Source organism: Mus caroli, unplaced genomic scaffold, assembly GCF_978045245.1.
Source record: "Mus caroli unplaced genomic scaffold, Mus_caroli_1 scaffold_15, whole genome shotgun sequence".
NCBI classification, from domain to species: Eukaryota; Metazoa; Chordata; class Mammalia; order Rodentia; family Muridae; genus Mus; species Mus caroli.
The window spans coordinates 98,518,479-98,537,146 of NW_028227270.1; the positions used below are offsets into that span (position 1 = coordinate 98,518,479).

The window sequence follows — 18,668 nt, forward strand, 5'->3', positions numbered from 1 at the left end:
TTCTTAGCTCCAGCTAACCAGCATCAATAGTCCCAGTAATGCAAAGGTTTTGCTTTAGTAATTCTGGTATCTTGTTAATCACAGCTGATTCTTCAGCCCCAGCTAACCAGAACCATAGAATCTTCACAACCAAAGTAACAATGGCCCTGAAAAGAGTCTTTAATTTTCCCTCTGAAATTTCACAAGCCAGGCCTCCATCTTCAGCACTGTTTTCAACATTATCTTCCAAGCTCCTACACAACATCTGACAGAGCTCTTAACACTGAATGGATCTTCTAGCCCAAAGTTCCAAAGTCCTTCCACAGTCCTCCCCAAAACATGGCCAGGTCATCACAGAAATACCCCACTCTGCTGGTACCAACTTCTGTATTAGTTATGGTTTTACTGCTGTGAACAGACACCATGACCAAGGCAAGTCTTATAAAGACAACATTTACTTGGGGCTGGCTTACAGGTTCAGAGGTTCAGTCCATTATCATCAAGGTCGGAGCATGGCAGTATCCAGGCTGTCATGGCACAGGCAGAGTTGAGAGTTCTACGTCTTCATCCAAAGGCTGCTAGAGGAAGACTGACTTCCAGGCAACTGGGGTGAGAGTCTTAAGCCCACACCCACAGTGGCACACCTACTCCAACCAGGTCACACCTATTCTAACAAGGCCACACCTCCAAATGGTGCCACTCCCTGGTCCAAGAATATACAAACCATCACAAGAACCTTTGAAAAGATAAGAGTGTGGCTGTCTCCTCACACAGAAACTCAGAGGAATGGCTATCTCACAATGGCTCTCTCAGCTTGCTTCTTTATATAAGGCATGGCTAGATACCCAGGGTTGGACATTATCCAGTAAGAGCTGCACCCTCCCATATCAACCATTGCTTAAGAAAATACCCTACTAACTTGTCTATAGTCCATTCTTGATTGAAACAATTTCTCAATTGAGGTTCCTCTTTCTGGATGATGCTAATGTGTGTCAAATTGGCATGAAATTAAACATGCTGATATTATCCCGCTGATATTATCCAGCATAATTTGCAGACAGGTGTTACACAGTATACCCTTTTGCCCAAACAGCTTTACTTAGAAATGTTCGTTGTAATGAGTCATTGGTCTGGTTGAGGCCTCTGACTTCTGCTACAGTATTAATACTGAATTCTCACAAGGCTTCCTCTTGGATATATTATTGTTGCCCTGGGTCATAGAGATACACTAAATTTTGATCTTCAGGACCAGCCCCTTAATATGTTCCAGCAGTTCAAAGATGGGGTAAATGTTGGGGTGGGTCGTCTTAGAACCTGAGTCTGGGCCTGGTGAAAGCTGAGTTAGACATCCGACCCACCCTCCTGAGCACTTGTTCCAAGCATCAGCTTTCCCACATTGCCCAGGTGAGGGGTTGGGCCAGCTCTCTGGTGCACTCTTCCTCTGGGCTAGCTCTCCCTCCTGCCGGAGGTGGTAGTGGGTGATTATGGAGGTATTTCTCTTATATCCATGCCACCACATAGCAGATGAGGTATGGAGCCAGGCCTATTATGCTGCTCAGGTGAGGTGTGAGGCCAGAAATCTGGAGTGTGACAGCTGACAAGCTGTCTTGCACCCACCCAACCAGAGCCACCTCTACCTTGCTGCCTAGGAGAATGGCAGGGATACATCTCCTGAGTCTGGTGACTGGCAAGAGGTGGGGGCAGCTCTGCCACCACATGCAAAGGGTAGGGCAAGCTCAGCTCAGTGTAGTACTCAGACATCAACATGGCCTTTCATCTTCTACATCCTAGTTGTTATTATGTGATTGCTTTAAATTTTTCTGTCCTATAGGCCTCAGGAAGCCAGAAACTATAAGAACACTGTCTTGCACCTAAGAACTGGCCGCTCTTTGCTCTCTCTAGGAGGCAGGTAATGTTTGACTTTGGTTAGTATTACCTTTCAACTTTTTTTTTCTTTCATTACATATGAAGAGACTAGATTCTGTCAGTACACTAAAGGAAGCAGTATAAAATCCCAAGTGTCTAATGTTTACTGAATTATGCTGTAATCTTCCATCAAAAGCACAGGGGTATTCATTAATAAAGGTAAACTAGTGAATGCTTAATGATTGTGTTACAGATTGGAAGTTGTTAAAAATGACTACCCATAAGCCAGGTGTGGTACTGAACACCTTTAGTCCTTGTACTTTGGGAGCAGAGGCTGACAGATTACTGTGAGTTCTAGTCCAGGTTGTTCCACATAGTCAGTTCTATACCATCCATGGTGAAATAGGAAGACTCTGTTTCAAAAACAAACAAGAAGAGAAAAAAACCAAAACAGAACAACAAGCAAACCCTCCCTAAACAGATTTAGAGCTTGGCAAAAATGACCACCTTGCCCTGTAGGGTTCTGTAATCCTGTAATCACAGGGTTTCTCTGTGTAGCCTTGTGTGTCCTAGACCTTGCTCTAAAGACTAGGTTGGCCCTGAACACAGAAATCCACTTGTGTCAGCCTCCTAAATTCTGGGATAAAAAGCATGGACTTCCAGAGGCCAGGCTTCCAGAGGTTTTCTTACCTCATGAAGGGTACTTCCTTCTGTCTAAGCTTTTTGGAGACACAATATAAAAAACACAAGGAAAACACATCCTAAGTTTGTCTGTTGCTGAACATTGTGAGACAAAAAGCTTCTTGAATTTGTGGGGTGACAGCCAGTAGTCTCCTTCCCTATCTTTCTAGTATCAGAGGAGTTGAGTATCTAAGTCTCAAAGCATCTCAGAATCTCCATTGCCTAATAAGAGAATGAAATTCTTTTAGAGGAATCATGTTTTGGGTTGCCCTGGTGTTGTTTGTATTTTTATGTTAATTCTGTTTCCTCAAGAGGAACTGCCTCCAACAAACTCAGGTGATCATGTACTCAGGTGATCTCACTGACTGAACCTCCTCTCCATTCTGACAGGTCAAAAAAAGGCTAGAGCCAATGATTAGGCATTGAAAGGAAAAGGTGGGATGTGAGGTCTCAAAGAAGGAGGAGGAGAGAGAACAGAGGAATAGGAAGTTGAAGGAAGATGGAGCAGAACTACATGGCCTGGAGAAACTGCAAGTAACAAGAGGTCTCATAGCACAGGAATAAATTAGTATAGTGGCAAGTCTGCCCAATCTAGGCATATAGCTCATAAATATAATAACTGTGTTGTGTGTGTGTTCTTTATACAGGTTTATTGAGGTAAGAAATGACTGCAGCAGAATCATGTAGTACAAAAGAATGAACTAAAGGCTGCCGATTCTCTTCACTGGGAGGCCTGCTGAAGGTGAGTGCTAGGTCACGCCTGCCAGGGTAAAGTTCCCAGTTTGTATTTGTACTTTAGGAATCCTCTGGTTCTCAACTTCAAGGAAGCATGGCAGAGACTTCAGTTGTCACTGTCACTCTGTCAGAAAATCGTAGTGTCTTGGCCCATGAAGTGCAACTTCCTTCTTCCATAGTTATTACCTTTGCTTTGGAAAAAAGTTATCCTAGCAGTTAGGGTTTAACTTTTCAAAACAAAGATGTGAACCAACAATAAAATCAATGAAAAAAAAAAAAACAAAGAAAAACAACATAAAAATCCAACTAGTTTCTGAAACTAGTTTCCAGTTTTCCAGAGCCATCCTCCTCTGCCCACATTTCTAAGCTCTGAACCTGCTACGAGGCACACTTGGGTTTCAGATTCAGCATCTAAAGATAATAAGAGAGCATGTTGAAAGGAGTGGAGAGAATGTATGGACAAGGGGAGTATCAGACTTTTGTGATGGACCTATTTTCTTCAAAAGTGACATGACTTGTAGCATGTAGCTTGTAGCATTACCTACCAACAGCCAGGTAGGCCTTAATTGCTCTAAAAGAAACTGGCCGCTCTTTGCTCTCTCTGACTCTCTGATTCTCTTCTTTCTCTGACCCATTTCTCCCTCTCTCTCCTTTCCCTCTCCCCCACCCCCTCTGTCTCTCAGGTTAAGCACACCTTCCTTCACACCTTCTCCATTTCTTACATCCCTTCCTTTTGAGTCAAATTACAGACTGATTTAGAAGGTGCTTGATTTGCCTGTTTCTGGTTCTTTGTATCAAACACTAGATAAACACCTCTAACAAAAACGCTGTGAGACTAACAGAAGCAATAGATGTCACCTACAGAAATGTTACATTTACATCAGACAAGGAAGTAGAGGGGTGGTGAGGAGACCTGCTTGTCTTGCAGAGGACTCTGGTTCCTTACCCTACACCTATATCATAGGATGCATGACAGCTTGTAGCTCTAGTTCCTGCGGACCCAATGCTCTCTTCAGGCCTGTAAGGACACCTGTATAAATGTGACGTATACTCACACAGACACATACACAATAGCATAATTAGAAAATAAGCTATTTAATAATCTGTAACTCAATACAGTACACACCAGTTACTCAAAATGCTTTGTGTACACAGTACCATCAAGCAAAATATAGATAGTATTCATTATTGTAAACTAGAGCCATGCATCTGCCAGTGTTTCCAGTCAGATATAACAGAAATTTGTTTAAAAATAAGGTTAAAACTTAACTGTAGTGATTCAACAATTTCATGGTCAATAATTATACCAATAATTATTTTTCAGAATGTGTCCATCAGATTCTAAGAACCATGTCACTATCTTATTGTATGGATCCAATTTAAGTACATAAGCAGTGAATTTTCATTTAAATATATGTACAGTCAGATCCTTCTAGAGCTCCTTTGTGCTACAGAGCTGCATGGAGCTATGGAGAGCACTTGGACAGTAACAAAGGGCAGCTGCAAAGCAGGCTTGCTTGGCTAAAGTCACTCATTGATTCATTTTGAAAAATACAAATGCAGAAATGCACATTTTTAAAATAACATAGTAAGCATAGTTGGGTATAATATAAGACTGTACTGTGTATTTGTTACCTAATTTATTCCATATCTCTAATGTTTAAGCCTGCAAAGAACTTTCACAAATATAACACCAATGAAGTGATCCAGGGCATTTAAGTTCTGTGACTGGTATTTTGGCTTCTATTGACTAAACTCACAGTAAACATCATTCTATCATAATTCGATGAAATATGTTCTATGCATGGATACTTAGCAGACCATTTGAAGTCCAAAATACCCTTGTGGCATTAAAAAAAATTTCATCATCTAGTAAAAGCTATGATATTTCTTGGGCTAACATGATCAGGGCACTATGAATTTTGATAAAATTTACAAAATTCATCTGCATGCTTACAATTTTGGTAGTGGTAAACCAGTTTTACAAATCTTTGTTAGTCCCATTTTCTCAGTGCTGGAGCATTGTCTGGTCTTCCAGAGAAGCCAGGTTCATTTCTAGCAACCAGACCTTGGTTCAGAACAACCTCTGTAACTTCAGTCACTGCGTGTTGGATGATTTATTCAAGCCTTGACAGGCACAGGGTATGCATGTGCTACACAGTTATAAATTGAGACAACTATTCATACACAATAAATTAATAAAATATAGAAAGGTATTTTTAAAAATCCATTCAAAAGAGTAGCAAATGGAGAATGAGATGTCTAAATCATTGGAATTGGCTAAGGTCTTTCTCTCTCAGATCAAGGGTGTGAAACAATAGGAAGATTGTCTGACGATAAACACATGCTTAAAGTGCTACATACCCACAGTATTGTAGAACGGAGATTTCTTTGACACTTTTGGACATATAAATCAGAGACATTTTCTCAATTTCTCCCACTGAGCATGCCAAAATTTAACCAGAAGCCCATCCCTGTGAATCAGCACAAAGGGGCTAAAAGTTGCATAACCAAGGGCCAGAAAATCTCGAGTGTTTACCATCAAAGAATTTTCTCTTGCAGAGATGCTTATAATCAGAGAAAAGGCACAATCTGTCCAGTAGAAGAAAACAAAACAGAGCATCAGAAGGAGGACACTTTGAGCAGCTCGCAGCTCAGGAGGAGTTCTGTAGAAAAGCTTGGAGTTCTGAAGGTAGAGGACATGCTGGTGGTGCTTGTGGAGAAGAAATACCATGTAGCCACTAGCCCCTCCCATGGCACCCTGAAACACTGCATCTCTCAGGACCATAAGATGGAGAACAATCCATTTTATTTTCTGGTTTTCTAGCGTAAAATAGCAATAATTCTCATCATTTATATGTTGTGATATATTCAGACTTGTACTTCTAATGGAATGGATTAGGTTCGTACTGATTAAAGCATTGAGTATCCAAAAGAATGAGAAGAATGGAAGGATGTGCCATGCAGACTTTGGCCTGAGTCTCCTCCACCCAGATGTTCTGGGACTGATGATGATGGCCTGGACCAAAGTAAGGAGACTGCTGGTGCAGATGGAGAGGCCCCTGGACACCCTCTCTAGGTAAACAATGGTCTTACAGCCTATGTCATCTAGGAAGTTTCTCAAACCAAAGGCTGCTATTGTCTTAGGCAGTCCTTTTGCAAGAAGGATTAGGATGTTTGTAAAAGCCATGTGGATCAAAATAAGGTGTATGGGTTTTTTCTCAGGGCTTCCCCAACAACTGAATGTATAATTCACAGAAACAGACATGTTCCCCAGAGTACCAACCACAGTCATAAAGAGAAAAATTATGTCCTTAGTATACTTCAAAACCATTTTTTCCTTCCTAGGCAGAAAAACTTGCATCCAAGATGAAAACACTTTTGGAAGGACACCTCTTAAATTGTAGACGTGGGTCTGGACAGCACAGTTTGCACAATAGCTTTTTCTGGAGTTAACAAAACAGGAATAGAGACAAATACTGTTGCAGATTAGGTCCCTGAAACTTGTCCTTCTTCCTTTGGCTTCTAGGATATTTTGAGTGCTCAGACAGGGAAGATTGGTAGCTAGTATTTAATCTAAAATTTAGAAGAAATATTTTTGAGCTTTATACTAACAAAGTTGCCTTGTTCAAATTTGTATATGTGTGTCTGTCTGTCTGCATGCATGAATTGTCCTGGTTATCTCTCACCATAGTTGAGTTGCATTCAAAGTTCACATTACCAAAAATTCTTCCTGTTTCTCAATCTATTTCTTCCTATTTACCCACCCAATTCCCAAATCCTTCCCCACATCACACATAGACACTGAGAAATCCTGCTGCTCAATTCCTGTATCATCCTTCACATTTAGTAACTTTGCCTTCCACAGCTTTCTTCCTCTGTTTGATATCCCTTTCTTATCTGCATCTTGAATAGTACAAAATTTTCCAGAATGGCATTTGACTTCAAAGCTTTATAGCTTCAATTTCTACATCTTAATATGTTAACTTTTTATAGTAACCATTATTTGATTTCCCTCTGCACAAATGGTTACTAGATATTTTTTAATGCAGTCCTCAGTGACAGGTCAAGTTGTGTAACATTTTTAGATAAAGCCCCACAGTTAAAGCTGAATCACCAGAAGATGTCCTGAAAAAGACTCTTATGTGAAAAGTTCATGTTACCACCAGGTTGCAGCCAGGGACAGTACCCTATAGAACCCTGGGATGCTTCCTAGGAGAGTGGGTACAAGGGTGTTGTGATCCCATTGGATGAAGGGCATTTCTGACCCCATTGAGGGACCTCAGGACTTCTAAGGGAGCATCAAACACCCATGGATGACCTGTTGCTGATGAGAGAGATGGCAGAAAGGGATAAATGAGTTGTTAGGTGCTGCCCTGAGATGAGTGAAGTTTTTGATTTGTGAGTTCTCAATAAGCCTGCATGTAGCACAGTAGGTTGAAACATACCATTGTGAGCAGGGACCCTCCTAAGAGGTCATGGTGACAATTTTGCTCTGTGTGGCCTTGTGAGCAGCAGTTATGTCAGCTTGTTTTAAAGCTTGCTTCTCCTCCTGTTTCTTTTCCAACCTGTTTGTCAGGCAGGCTGCTTTTTTCTACACCACTCCATGAGGACTTTAGGATTTATACCTCATCAGGATGTTTTTCATGTTTGGGAACTCCATTCTCATTTCTCAGGGATTTATGATCAACTTTGGACAGGATTTCCCAACTCACAGGATTGCCTTAAATGTCTTTATCTTCACAATCTCATACAGGCCCCGCAGGAACCTAAACTTGGTCCTAGGTTTTGTCTCAGGTGGCTTCTAGACTCTAAAAATGTCAGTTATTGCCTTTTACTGCCCCTCTGAACAGTAGCTAATTGTTGCTTGTATCAAGGAATCTTAGAAGCCATAATGCCATCCTGAATATCTGAATATAATGTAGTATGATCCAGGCATTAATAGGAAGCTTATCAGCATTTGGTATTGTCTTTAACATACACTTTAACTGTCCTATCAGAAACTGGAATCTGTAAAAAATTGCTGCAATCAGTAATGTCAAATCCAGGTGGAAAATATTAACATTTTTCTGCTTGTTTAATGCCAGCTTTCCTAGGGAATCTTCCATTTCAAGTTCTCTATTCCTGTTTCCAAACTTTAACTCACACATGAGACAGCCTCAGCACTTCTAGTAAATGATTTCTTTCTACTGAAGTGGACGATCAAAGAGGTGACTCATCTCCTATATTATTTGGGATATGTTAAAGGAAATTGATTTGCCTTTAGATAGATGGATGTTCCTATGATGAGGTTAACTCCCAAGAGCCTGAGATAATGTCCATTCATCCTGATTCTATAAAAGCATGAAAACAAACAATTAAGCAAAATGAAAAAGATTGTTGCACTTTGTTGTTTAGTTCTGGGATAAAGTTAAGATGAAGTTTCAGGATGTGCTAGTTTACAGCCTGGATCCTTATAGAAGGAATTCTCAAGATGATAACAATGAGTGTTACACTTTGAGCTTATAATTCTTCACATGGTGAAGACATGCAATGACTGAATTTGATGTAATTATTTATATTGGGTGACATAATCAAAAGAGGATAAGGATGAATCCAGCAGGGAAATTTTCCATTTAGGAGTAATAAAGGTATTGTAAAAGAAAACATGTTTCAATATTTTAAAAATGGAAATTCATCACAAGTAAACAATACAAACTTTACAAACACCAATGAGTCTGTTGGAGTTACAATGCTGGCAAACATATATTTTCGTGTATTTTCTTTTGTCTTGTTACTTTTGTGACAGAGTCTTACTAGGCAAACTATTGAAAAACATTTATTCTGAAATAGTCTCTCTAGTGTTGATATTACCTATGTGTTTCATCATTGTCTGCCATTTTTGAGAGACATCTTAAAATTGTCTTGATCTTTGATTCCTTTAAAAACTATAAGGACGTAACCTTAGGCACAACTCCACCCACAGCTCTGTCCTGACTCCAGCCTGAGGATGGACAGCAATGCCTCAGCACTTCTTTATCTCCTAGAACTTGTTTCCTTTGATCTCTCTGGACTCAGGGTCCAGCCTTGTCAGTGTGAGAAGAAAAGTCAAGGACTCAACTCTCACAGAACCTTTCAACTACTCCCTGGCTTTGTCAGAGAGAGATTTTAACTTTAATAAATCCATGACATAGCTAAGGGCATCTAAGATCTTACCTCCATGTACTCACCTGGACCTCTGTGGTGCATTCAGTCTCTGGACCAGCTTTGGAAAGGTGACACTTGCCAGGTCATATTTGTACTCTCTGTATCTGTGGGCTCTTGTCTACCATCAGGTACTGCAGACTTCAGGTTTCATGTTTCAGTGTCAGGAGGAAGGGAGGCCACTACAGGGTCTCAGTCCCTGAAGTACAGTTGCCCTCTCTCCCACAGTTACAACATCTGTTTTGCTCAGAAGTTATTTCCAGCTAAATTAGGTTTTAATTATTTTGATAGGAAGGATGTGAGATGAGAAAATTAACAATTAACCATGTTCTGTGTGCTGCACTTTACACATCTCCAGAGGACCTGTAGATACTCATTTTGGTTCTGTGCTTGCTGTTTCAGTCTCTGTTAGCTCATTTGCTCCTTGCTTAGTTGATTCAGAGGCCATTGTTTTACACATGCCCTTCATCCTCTCTGGCTCTTACAATCTTCCTGCCTCCACTTCCAAAAGATTCCCTGTGCTCTGAGGGGAGAGATTTGGTGGAGTCCTCCCAGATAGACTCCTTTTCTGCCTAATATCTGCCTGTGGGTCTCTGCATCTGTTCTATCTGCTTCTGGAGGAAACCTCTCTGATGATGAGTGGATAACACAGTGGTCTATGACTATAGAAGAATATTATTAGGAGTCATTTTATTGATACTTTTTTAAAGGCCTGTAGTGCTTAATTTTACTTAGGTTTATTGGCAAATAATTCCCTGATTTTTTGTTTGTTTGTTTGTTTTTTGTTGCAAAAGCAGTTTTGGGTATAGATTTCTTCTCTCGGAGTAAGGCCTTAAGTAACATTGGATATGGATTGGCTTTTCCCATAAGTTCTATGCCCTCGATGCCCTAGCCCTTTTTTTCAGGCAGGACACATTATAGGTAAAAATTTTTGTGGTTGAGTTGGTGGCCACGCTTTTCTCTCTGAAACCTTCACTCACTAAAGAGTTTAGATTATAGGGGTAAAGGCTTCCTCTACATACCAGGTCAATGTCTCCATGTTCAGTGAATTGTGTAGGTGTTGTTCCTGACAATTGGGGCTCTGACATCTATTTTCAAGGAGTACCCCTTTGTTTCACAGCCACCTGAGTTTTGGGGTATTTTTATAGGATGTGCTTAGCAAAAACTCAACTGTATATAGCCCAGTTTGACCTCTAAACACCTTACCTGTCTATAAGAGATGATTTTTTTTTACACTTAACATTCACCATTACTAGGAGTCCTCATTAGGATCACCTTCATAGATCCCAGGAAGTTCCCACTGCTCTTGATTTCCCCATCTCCCCCAAACACTCCCCAACTCCAGCTATCTATCTCCACACTTTCTCCTTCCACCCCATTTTCCTTTCAACTTAATCCTCCTGTTCCTCTCGCCTCATGCCCTCAGTTCCTCCATAAAATATATTTTTTAAAAGATTTATTAATTGATTATGTATAATGTGTTATACTTGTATATACACTGCATTCCATAAGAGGGCACCAGATCTCATTATTGATAGTTATTAACCACCATGATATTGCTGGGAATTGAACTCATGACCTATGGAAGAAATGTGCTTAACCTCTGAGCCATCTCTCCAGCCCCTTCCCACTAAATTCTATTCTATCTCTTCCCCCTCTTCCACAGAATTCCCCAAGCTCCACTTAATTTTTGACTGTGGGTCTCTGTGTTAGTTTCCATCAGTTCCTGGGTGAATCCTCTCTGATAGCAGTTATACTAGACTCCTGTAAGCAAGTACAGGAGAATATCATTAATAGTGTGAGGGTGGGCTCTCCTCTCCCTCTCTCTCTCTCTCTCTCTCTCTCTCTCTCTCTCTCTCTCTCACACACACACACACACACACACACACACACACACACACACACACACAGCATGGGTCTTAATCTGGACCAGCCATTGATTGGTCTGTCCCTCAAATTCTGCTCCACCTTTTAACTTTTCACATATTGTAGACAGGAAAAATTGTGAATCTAAGTTTTTGTGACTGGGTTGCTGTCCCAATCCCTCCATTGGAAGTCTTCCCTATTTGTAGAGAAATTTTAATCCAGCAAAAGGCCTATTCTGGCAAGGAAATACACCCCCAAACCTTCTAGTGCTATACAATCCAGCTCTAATGTAGATGTGCTCTGGATTACAGTATGCTCTGACTGATATAAAGACATGCCCTTAGTACACACCTTTAATCCCTAACAATGAAGGTAAGGTTAATTTGTAGAAGGAAGCACCAAGGTTTGCAAGTGATGTCTAATCAAAGGACAAAGTGATGAATCTGAGAAAGATTTGATAGAAGGATTGAGAGATAGGATACACCCAACTTTCACAAAAACAACACAGGAATGAGAAGATATTTTAGAGCAGCCCAGGGAGAAAAAGGGAGGTGGTGTGTTTTTGTGTTGTGTGTGTATGCCAGTTTCAGTAGGACAGTTTTACAGAGACAGGTGGCAGACAGAACACGCTAAACACAGGTGAAGATAGAACAAGCCAGAGAAAGAGAAGAAGCCAGAAGATTAGAACATATTGCCAATAGGTAGGGAGAGAGTGGGCAGCCTTGTCTAGTCCCTGATTTTAGTGGGATTGCTTCCAGCTTATCACCATTTATTTGATGTTGGATACTGGTTTGCTGTAGATTGCTTTTATCATGTTTAGGTATGGGCCTTGAATTCCTGATCTTTCCAAGACTTTTATCATGAATGGGTGTTGGATTTTGTCAAATGCTTTCTCCCCATCTAACGAGATGATCATGTGCTTTTTGTCTTTGAGATTGTTTATATACTGAATTATGTTGATGGATATCCGTATATTGAACCATCCCTGCATCCCTGGGATGAAACCTACTTGGTCAGGATGGATGATTGTTTTGATGTGTTCATGGATTCAGTTAGTGAGAATTTATTGAGGATTTTTGCATCGATATTCATAAGGAAAATTGGTCTGAAGTTCTCTATCTATGTTGGGTCTAAGGTTGGATAGAACTCTGCACTAAACCCATCTCGTCCTGGGCTTTTTTTTTTTTTTGGTTGGGAGACTATTAATGACAGCTTCTATTTCTTTAGGGGATATAGGACTGTTTAAATCATTAACCTGATCTTGATTTAACTTTGGTACCTGGTATGTGTCTAGAAACTTGTCCATTTCATCCAGGTTCTCCAGTTTTGTTGAGTATAACCTTTTGTAGAAGGATCTGATGGTGTTTTGGATTTCTTCAGGATGTGTTGTTATGTCTCCCTTTTCATTTCTGATTTTGTTAATTAGAATACTGTCCCTGTGCCCTCTAGTGAGTCTGGCTAAGGGTTTATCTATCTTGTTGATTTTCTCAAAGAGCCAGCTCCTCGATTGGTTGATTATTTGAATAGTTCTTCTTGTTTCCACTTGGTTGATTTCACCCCTGAGTTTGATTATTTCCTGCTGTCTACTCCTCTTGGGTGAATTTGCTTCCTTTTGTTCTAGAGTGTTTAGAAGTGTTGTCAAGCGGCTAATGTGTGCTCTCTCCAGTTTCTTTTTGGAGGCACTCAGAGCTATGAGTTTTCCTCTTATAAATGCTTTCATTGTGTCCCATAAGTTTGGGTATGTTGTGGCTTCATTTTCATTAAACTCCAAAAAGTCTTTAATTTCTTTCTTTATTCCTTTCTTGACCAAGGTATCATTGAGGAGAGTGTTGTTTAGTTTCCATGTGTGTGTTGGCTTTCTATTATTTATTTTGTTATTGAAGATCAGCCTTAGTCCATGGTGATCTGATAGGATGCATGGGACAATTTCAATATTTTTGTATATGTTGAGGCTTGTTTTGTGACCAATTATGTGATCAATTTTGGAGAAGGTACCGTGAGGTGCTGAGAAGAAGGTATATCCTTTTGTTTTAGGATAAAATGTTCTGTAGATATCTGTCAGATCCATGTTTCATAATTTCTGTTAGTTTCACTGTGTCCCTGTTTAGTTTCTGTTTTCATGATCTGTCCATTGATGAAAGTGGTGTGTTGAAGTCGCCCACTATTATTGTGTGAGGTGCAATGTGTGCTTTGAGATTTACTAAAGTATCTTTAATGAATGTTGCTGCCCTTGTCTTTGGAGCATCGTTATTCAGAATTGATAGTTCCTCTTGAAGGATTTTACCTTTGATGAGTATGAAGTGCCCTTCCTTGTCTTTTTTGATGACTTTGGGCTGGAAGTCGATTTTATTAGATATTAGGATGGCTACTCCAGCTTGTTTCTTCCTACCATTTGCTTGGAAAATGGTTTTCCAGCCTTTAATTCTGAGGTAGTGTCTATCTTTTTCTCTGAGATTAGTTTCCTGTAAGCAGCAAAATGGTGGGTCCCGTTTGTGTAGCCAGCCTATTAGTCTATGTCTTTTTATTGGGGAGTTGAGTCCATTGTAATTAAGAGATATTAAGGAAAAGTAATTGATGCTTCCTTTTATTTTTGTTGTTAGAGTTGGCATTCTGTTCTTGTGGCTGTCTTCTGTTAGGTTTGTTGAGGGATTACCTTCTTGCTTTTTCTAGGATGTGGTTTCTGTCCTTGTATTGTTTTTTTTTTTTCTATTATTATCTTTTGAAGGGCTGGATTCGTGGAAAGATAATGTGTGAATTTAGTTTTGTTGTGGTATACTTTGTTTTCTCCATCTATGGTAATTGAGAGTTTGGCTGGGTTTAGTAGCCTGGGCTGGAATTTGTGTTCTCTTAGTTTCTGTATAACATCTTCCAGGCCCTTCTGGCTTTCATAGTCTCTGGTGAAAAATCTGTTTTAATTCTGATAGGCTTGCCTTTATATGTTACTTGACTTTTTTCCCTTACTGCTTTTAGTATACTATCTTTATTTAGTGCATTTGTGGTTCTGATTATTATGTGTCAGGAGGAATTTCTTTTCTGGTCCAGTCTATTTGGAGTTCTGTAGGCTTCTTGTATGTACATGGGCATCTCTTTCTTTAGGTTTCAGAAGTTTTCTTGTATAATTTTGTTTAAGATATTTGCAGGTCCTTTGATTTGAAAATCTTCATTCTCATCTACTTCTATTATCCTTAGGTTTGGTCTTCTCATTGTGTCCTGGATTTCCTGGATGTGTTGAGTTAGGATCTTTTTGGATTTTGTATTGTCCTTGATTGTTATGCCGATGTTCTCTATGGAGTCTTCTGCACCTGAGATTCTCTCTTCCATCTCTTGCATTCTGTTGCTGATTCTCGCATCTAGGGTTCTAGATTTTTTTTCTAGGGTTTCCATCTCCAGCGTTGCCTCAATTTGGGTTTTCTTTATTGTGTCTACTTCCCTTTTTAGGTCTTGGATGGTTTTATTCAATTCCATCACCTGTTTGATCTTGTTTTCCTCCAATTTTTTAAGGGATTTTTGTGCTTCCTCTTTAATGTCTCCTATCTGTTTAGCAGTGTTCTCCTGCAATTCTTTAAGGGATTTTTGTGCTTCCTCTTTAATGTCTTCTACCTGTTTAGCAGTGTTCTCCTGTATTTCTTTAAGTGTGTTATTAAAGTCCTTCTTCATGTCCTCTACCATCATCATGAGATATGCTTTTAGATCCGGGTCTAGCTTTTCTGGTGTGTTTGGGTGCCCTGGACTGGGCAAAGTGGGAGTCCTGGGTTCTGATGATGGAGAGTGGTCTTGGTTTCTGTTAGTAAGATTCTTAAGTTTACCTTTCGCCATCTGGTAATCTCTGTAGTTAGTTGTTATAGTTGTCTCTGTTTAGAGATTGTTCTTCTGGTGATTCTGTTAGCCTCTGTCAGCAGACCTGGGAGACAGTCTCTCTCCTTTGAGTTTCAGTGGTCAGAGCACTCTCTGAAGGCAAGCTCTCCTCTTACAGGGAAGGTACACAGATATCTGGTGTTTGGACCTCCTCCTGGCCGAAGATGAAGGCCCAAAACAGGACCTTTCCCAGAAGCTGTGTTGCTTTGGCGGGTCACAGAAGCTGTCAGCTTGTGTGGTGCATACTCTCACCTGTGCAGACTATGTTAGGTGGAGTCCCGGAACCAAAATGGCTACCACCAATCTAGAGGCAAAGCCTCCCGTGCCGGGTGGACACTGTCCTCTGGCCAGGAAGGTGGTCGGATGTCTGGGGCCCGAAAAGGGTGCTGCCTCAGTAGCTCTGTGGCTCCTGCCTGTCCCAGAAGCTGTCAGCTTCTGTGGTGCACACTCTCACCTGTGCAGACTAAGTTCAGTGGAGTCCCGGAACCAAGATGGCTCCCGCCGTTCCTGAGGCAAAGAACTCGCGGGCTGGGTGGACACCTGTCCTCTGGCCTGGAGGGTGGCCGGATGTCTAGGGCCCGAAAAAGGCGCTGCCTCAAAGGCTCTGTGGCTTCTGTCTGTCCCACAAGCTGTCAGGTTCTATGGTGCACATTCTCACCTGTGCAGACTAAGTTCCTAAGTTCGGCGGAGTCCTGGAACCAAAATGGCTTCCCCAGATCCTAAGGCCAAGGGCTCCCAGGTTGGGCAGACACCTGTCCTCTGGCCGGGAGGGTGGCCGGATGTCTTGAGCCCGAAAAGAGCCCTGCCTCAAAGACTCTGTGGCTCCTGTCTGTCCCACAAGCTGTCAGGTTCTGTGGTGCACACTCTCACCTGTGCAGACTAAGTTCCTAAGTTCGGCAGAGTCCCAGAACCAAGATGGCTGCTGCTGCTCCTGAGGCAAAGGGCTCCCGGGCTGGGCGGACACCTGTCCTCTGGCCGGGAGGGTGGCCAGATCACCTGATGTCTTAAGATCCCGTGGCTGGTGTTGTGAGTAGCTGGCAGGTGTCAGCCAACTCTGCGCCCTAGCTATCCCTGTGCTGGTCAGACCGAAAGGGACTTGCGCCCCTACTCAGGCCGCATTTTCTGCTTCCCTAACTAATACAGTCTCAGGTCCCTCGTGATTGGATTGGAGCAGACGCTGTGTTCCACTCACCAGAAGTCTTAAGATCCTGTGGCAGGTGTTGTGGGTAGCTGGCGGGTGTCAGCCGACTCTGTGCCCTAGCTACCCCGGTGCTGGTCGGACCAAAAGGGGCTTGTAAATCTGTACTTTTAATGAAAGAATTGTTAATATACCTAATGGGAGTAATGCATACATGCAGGGTTGATGCCACACAACTCATTTGTATGGCATCCATCATCTGTTCTGTGTTATGTTGTAAAATATCTACTCTTTGATTCACTAACATTAATCCTGAGGTGATATGAAAATCCACCCTTTGCAGGGTAAGCAATGCCTCAGACGTTTTTTCTGCTATCTGACTTATGGTGTCAGGAGTATTAACTTGATTGGCCATAGCAATTCCTGTGGTAACCACTGATGCCACGGACACTGCTATGGCAGTAACAATGGCAGCTGTGATTCCAAAATCTCTCTTTTGCCAAACAAGACTCATGATTGGGAACTTCTCTGGATCTTCCTCAACAGGGACAAAGGTTGATAAATGTACCACTAAGGCTAAGAAATTAGTTCTATTCTAGCATTGCGTCAAAAAACAAGTGACATTTGTACAATCTAACCATTCTGTATTATTTTGAAATTCAGCCAATATAAAGAAAAATGGAGGATTAACACAGACTTCTACTGGAGAAGTAGTCATATTTCTGATAACTCTATTAGATGTCACATTACCTAAATGAGCAAGAGATATTGGAAAGTGTGGCAGAAACATTCAATATCTCATGAAAGGTTCCAGTCAGCAGTGCAAAGGCTGACAAACTGGTACTAGCACCTGCCTCATTACTTAGAATCCATTGGTAATATGGCCAAATATTTTCTTTTCCTGTAGCATCTCCTTTATCAATCATTACAGCAAAATCCAATGGAGGTGACAAAACAAAACCCTTTGCTATTTCTTTCCAAGGAAATTTTTTGATTGACAAAGTGAAAAAACTATAGGAAATGCAAGGTCCGGATGACACCAAGGCATGCTATGTATAGCAGTGGCATTGCCAACAGGCCATCATGATCTTTTGGGAATAGTCGCATTTCCCTTTATCATAATGGTGGTGATGTTTATAGGTGAAGTTACATTATTTCCAACATCACTTGAGCCTAACTGTGCTCCTTGAGTAACTTGCGTTAAAGCATTAAATAACACTCCAGAGCTCACTTTATTTTGGCTAATGGAATCTGCCCAATTAGAGATAATCTTTTTCTTTAAAAATATTCAGTTGCCAAAAACAAAGGCAAGGTAGAAGAATTGTAATGTACCGGTAAAGGTACCGGCCATGATCTTACTATGGCCCACAAAGGTATACTTATCCCGGTCTCAATCATCAGGAGTAAAAATAACAGGATCATCTTGGAATTCATCTTGATCTTTCATGGTCCTTGTCAGTCGTGTCGGAACCCAAAGTGGATTATCTTCACCCTGTGGAAAAACACAAATAGCTCCCCTGGAGCTGATTAATATGGGATCCAGGCCATACCATATATTATCAAGGACATTCTTCCACTTGACCATTTCATTGGGTGGTTGAGGCCATTGTCTGTGCCTTTCAGCTGGTGATCTCCCAGCATTATCCAATTTTAAGAAATTAAGAGTAAATATTATAAGGGATAGAGCCATCTTTGACGTCATAGCCTCTATCACCCCTTTTTGTTTTTGTAAATATTGTTTCAAAGTACGATGAGCTCTTTCAATAATGCCTTGGCCCTGTGGATTATAGGGCAATTCAGTAATATGTTTCACTTACATTTGTTTGAAAAATTGACTAAATTTAGAAGAAGTATATGCAGGACCATTGTTTGTCTTCAACACTAGAGGCTTGCCCCATGCGGCCCAAGCCTCTAAGCAGTGGGATATGACATGAACTGCTTTTTCCCCTGTCAAGGGAGAGGCATGTAGGACACCAGAACTGGTATTGATGGACACATGTACATATTGTAATTTACCAAAAGCTGGGATATGCGTGACGTCCATTTGCCAAACATAAAACCATATCTCTGGTGGCTGAATCAGCAATTGCATTTTCCTTAACCATAGGTAAAGGTAATCAACTCAGAATGAAAAGCCAGTAACTATCAACAAGGCAGAGGTGCCACTGCTAACCCTGTGGCCACAGCACCCTCACCGCAGCTCTCAAGTGAAATTGAACGCCTCATGAGTCAAGGCTATTTTTAAACACAGTAAATGGGATGCATGCATGCATGAAATGATTTTTTCAATATTCTGCAATAACCAAATTAATGACTGTTTGGAACAAGGAAAAGGCAGTTATACATGTAAGCAAACTCCATACAC

At 41.0% G+C, this 18,668-nt stretch overlaps 1 pseudogene; it reads right to left on the reverse strand.

Moving 5' to 3' along the window:
* Nucleotides 1-3,592: 3,592 nt before the first annotated feature.
* On the reverse strand, nt 3,593-6,610 carry LOC110289170 (vomeronasal type-1 receptor 3-like; annotated as a pseudogene).
* Between the last annotated feature and the right edge of the window lie 12,058 nt (nt 6,611-18,668).